Below are 4,879 nucleotides of genomic sequence, written 5' to 3'. Positions count from 1 at the left end.
GTTTTTTTCTCCTTATTGTCCTTGTAATAGTGTAATCCATCCCTTACTTCTGGGTTATTTTTTTTCCTTATCAAAGTATAACTTTTAATACATGACTTTTTAGTGTAGGTCTATGTGTTAGTCAGGGTTCTCCACAGAAACAGAAGAGAGGGAGGGAGAGAAAGAGAGGAGAAGGGAGGGGAGGGGAGGGGAAGGGGAAGGAAAGGGAAGGAGAAGGGAGGGGAGGGGAGGGGAGGGAAGGGGAAGGAAAGGGAAGGAGAAGGGAGGGGAGGGGAGGGAAAGGGAAGGGAAAGGGAAGGGGAAGAGAATTGGGAGGGGAGGGAGGGAGAGAAAGATTGAAGTGGTTCATGAGATCATGAGATTGTGGAGGAAACCCAGGGAAGAGTTGTAGTTTGAATTGGAAGGTTATCTACTGGCAGAACTCTCTTACTCTTTCAGGGAGGTCATTTTTTTTCTATTAAGACCAACTGATCAGATGAGGCTCACCCACATCTTGGTGAGTAATATGCTCTACTCAAAATCTACTGGTTTAAATGTTAATCTCATCTAAAAAATAGCTTCATGGAAACATCTAGAATAATGTGTTACCAAATATCTGGGTACCATGGCCTAGCAAAATTGAAACATAAAATTAACCATTGCAGTCTCTAGGTAAAATAATCTCTTGGTCTTTGAAAATGATTTTTTTTAATTCTTGAATAATAGTTTGGCTATTTATAGAATTCTGATTTGAGAATATTTTCATTCACCTCTGAAGATATTATTTTATTATCTTTTATTGCTGCTAACTAGAATTCTTCTCTAAATCTGATTGCCATTCTAAGTAATGTCTTCTCTTTTCAGATTTTCACTTTTATTTTTTATTTTCCATCATTTATTTATGAGTGTCTAGGCATCAATTTGCTTTTATATTTTTCTTGGGATTTTCCATGTTTCTTCAATCTCAGACTATGTCTTTCTTCAATTCTAGAATGTTCTCAGCCCTTTTTATTAAAAAAATTTCCTCTGCCATTTGTTATAACAATATTTTCTTTTTTGGAAGTCTTCTCAAAGTTTTTCATCTACCCTCTACGTCTCTTAGCTTCTCTTTCATATTTTCCATTTATTTCTATCTCTCTGTGATGCATTATGGCAATTTTCCTCAAATTCCATCTGTTAATTTACTAAATCTCTCTTCAGTTCTCTCTCTGCAGTTTACAGAGTTGTAAGTTCAAAGCCCATTTCTTTTAATTTCTAGAATATTGATTTTCCAAATCTGTTGTCTCTCTTTTTTCTGAAATGTCCCATTCTTGTCTTTTGACTTCTATTTCTTTACAGTATCTTTTTGAGGATATCTAACATACTTTCGAGCCTCTTTTAGAACAAATGATTATTTACAGTTTAGGATGTGTCAGTCCTTTTGTTTGTTCGGTCTACTAAATCTTCCTCTTGGGTTTGGTTTCCTTGTGTGATTTATAAATCCTCAGCTAGGGGCTCCGCTTTACTTTGCATTTGCCTTTGTCAGAGTCTTATTGGTTTCACTGATTCCAAACTAGTTTTTATGTTAATTTCTTGGTGTATAAACAAGTTATACTACATGGGTTGTATAAATGAGAACCTCACACATATATCTATTAGAGCTTGGGATTCTGATTTCTCAAGAGTGACTCTTTCATAGTTCTTAGTGTATATCAGGTTTATTTACTGTTTCTCTAGTAAGCATGGATTCTCTGCCAGGTGTGGGCTTTAGAAGTTCTAGGTCCCAGCCAATAAGAGCTCTAATTGTTTTTGATTCTTCTGTAAAACACTCACTTTCTGCAACTTCTCAATCTCTGACTCTGAGTTCCCTCTTCAGATCTGTTACCTGGGGTATTTGTTTGTTTGTTTTAAAATTGGCTAATAGAAAATGTTTTGCTATATCTCTCTCGCTCATTTTGTCAAATTGATTAGTAGGAGTCCACAATGTACTGTTTTCAAGTAGATGATTTAAAAACCACTGGAAACCAGTTAGAGCTTGATATTAATTACCACCTGACCTCCTATATGGAGTGTGAATGTTAGACACGGAGATTCTAGGAGTAGGTGGGTTCAGAGGAGGGCCAGGAAGACCCCTAGCCCACAGCGGGCCAACTTTTTGATTTTACTTACTTCAAGTCTTTATTCACCTTGGAAACCAGGCTATAATTTTTTTTTCTCTTCCTTTAAAAAAATTGTACTGACTCTCTACCCCTGAAGGAATTTTTCCCCCCAAATGTTTTTTTCTAAATCTGTCTGATAATTTTAATGGGCAATTATCATCAACAAGCTAATATGTAATATTAGCCAGGATCTGCCTAACATTCAATTTGGTGAAGAACAAAAGAAGATCACAGTGCTGACACCCTAGGATCTGTAGAAAACATAAAAAATTTTAAGACAATAGGGCAGAAACTTTTGCTGGTTTCCAGAGATTTCAGACAATCCTTGTCTAAAATTCAAATGATCTCCATTGAATTTTAAGGTTTTTTGTTTTTTGGTGTTTTTTTTTTTGGTGAGCAGGATTGTATTTTACTTGTGTTTATATTCCCTAGTAGTGTGTGATTAATAAATTATGCTCAACTTATCTGTGGACTTGAATCTCAGATAAATAAAGTTGGGAAATTTTTTCCTTTATGGTTCTGATTTTTATATTTAGGCAGCATTTTTTTGGTAGTGAATGCATTAGTACAGATTTGTTCTTCATTGGTGGAATTCCAGCTCTACATTATTCCATTCAGAAAAGGAAAACTTCTTTTTGGACAGTCAGAGGAGGAACCAGTTAATCTAGTCTGTCTGTCTGTCTATCTATCTATCTATCTATCTATCTATCTAATCTACCTACCTACCTATCTATCTACCTACCTTTCTTTCTCTATCCCCTCTGTATTTGTCATTTTTGGCTGCCTGCCTTTCATTTTCTTCTTCCTAACAACACTACATTTTGGGGGGTCAATTTCTCTCTCCATTCTTACCACTGTGATTAAAGTAGGATACAATTGACTTATTTCATAAAGCTAATTCCATCATCTGGGGCACAATGACTAGTTAAGTATGGATGTGTAACCCAGTCATAGGCAGTGAGATGGGAGAAAATATTTTCAGTGCTTACATTAGAACCTTTCCACATTGGAAGGACCAGCAATTCATACTGACAGGAACAGACTTATACCTAGGTATGAATTTGCCTTTCCTCTAGTACCACTCTGTGGATTTATTGTGTTTGATCAACTGGCACTGAATTTCACATAATATTACATCAGAACAGGGACACACTTTATAGAAATAAAAAGTAGAAAGTGGGCCCATGACCATGGGATCCACTGGACCTATCATACTCTATGCTACCAAGCAGTTGCTGGCCTGATAGGGAGTTAGAAAGACCTGGTAACAGGAGAACTGAAGAGCCAGCTTGGAGGCAATACTTCATAAGGATTAAATGCCATCCCTCAGGACACAATGCATAATTTGAATCAAAGATCTTTTATTTATTATTTTTTTAAATTAATTAATTTTATTTTTGGCTGCATTGGGTTTTCGTTGCTGCGTGTGGGCTTTCTCTAGCTGTGGCGAGTGGGGGCTACTCTTTGTTGTGGTGCACAGGTTTCTCATTGCAGTGGCTTCTCTTGTTGCGGAGCATGGGCTCTAGGTGCACGGGCTTCAGTAGTTGTGGCATGTGGGCTCAGTAGTTGTGGCTCATGGGCTCTAGAGCGCAGGCTCAGTAGTTGTGGTGCACGGGCTTAGTTGCTCCGCGGCATGTGGGATCTTCCAGGACCAGGGCTTGAACCTGTGTCCCCTTCATTGGCAGGCTGATTCTTAACCACTGCACCACCAGGGAAGCCCCCGAATCAAAGATCTTTTAAATGGTACTCTTTCTCAATAGGAAGATCACACGAATCTGGGAACCAAAGGTGGAAACAGGAGTGGTTCCACTTATATCACTGTTAGCGATGTAAAATATACAATATAGTGGTTTTATCAGATTCACAGAGTTGTACAACCATTGTTACTATCTAATTACAGAATATTTTTACCACTCCAAAAAGAAATTCCTTACCCATTAGCAGTCACTTTCCATTTTCCCCTGCTTCCATCTCTTGGCAATGACTAATGTGTGTTCTGTCTCCATAGATTTCCCTATTATGGACATTTCATATAAACAGTATCATATAATATGTCGCATTTTGTAGCTGACTTCATTCATATAGCATAATGATTTCAAAGTGCAAATGTTAAAGCGTGTGTCAGTATTTCATTCCTTTTCATGGCTGAATAATATTCAGTTGGGTAGATATAGCACTTATTGTCTATCTGTTCAACAGTTGATGGATATTTGGGTTGTTTCTACTTTTTGGCTATTATAAATAATGCTGCTATAAACATTAGTGTATACGTTTTCATGAGGACATATGTTTTCAATTCTGTTGGTGTATACGTAGGAATGGAAATTGTGGGGTCATGGAAATTGTGGAGTAACCCCATGTTACTCTTTGAAGTACTGCCAAACTGTTTTCCAAACAGACAAATGTTATAAAACATTTTATTTTTTGTAATTAACTTGGAACTTAGTTACTCTGTGGTCAAACAATATTATTTGTTCTTTGAATCTTGCTTTGTGACCTGGTTTCGAGATAATTGTCACAAATATTCTGTCTACTTAAGAAGATTGTGTATTTTTTGATTGTTGTATGTAAAGGTCTTTATATCTTTGTTAATTCATACTCATATTCATTGCTGAATTTTTTCTGATAGAATTATCAGTAATTGAGAAAGGTTGTGGATTTGTCAACTTCCTTCTGAAGTCACATCAATTTTGCTTTTTATATTTTTAGATTGTTTTATTAGGTACATATACATTTTGAATGTACTGCATTTCTGGTGAATT

Source organism: Mesoplodon densirostris, chromosome 3 (genome assembly GCF_025265405.1).
Source record: "Mesoplodon densirostris isolate mMesDen1 chromosome 3, mMesDen1 primary haplotype, whole genome shotgun sequence".
Lineage (NCBI taxonomy): Eukaryota > Metazoa > Chordata > Mammalia > Artiodactyla > Ziphiidae > Mesoplodon > Mesoplodon densirostris.
The sequence above is the reverse complement of the archived record's forward strand: the minus strand, read 5'-3'. Positions refer to the sequence as shown.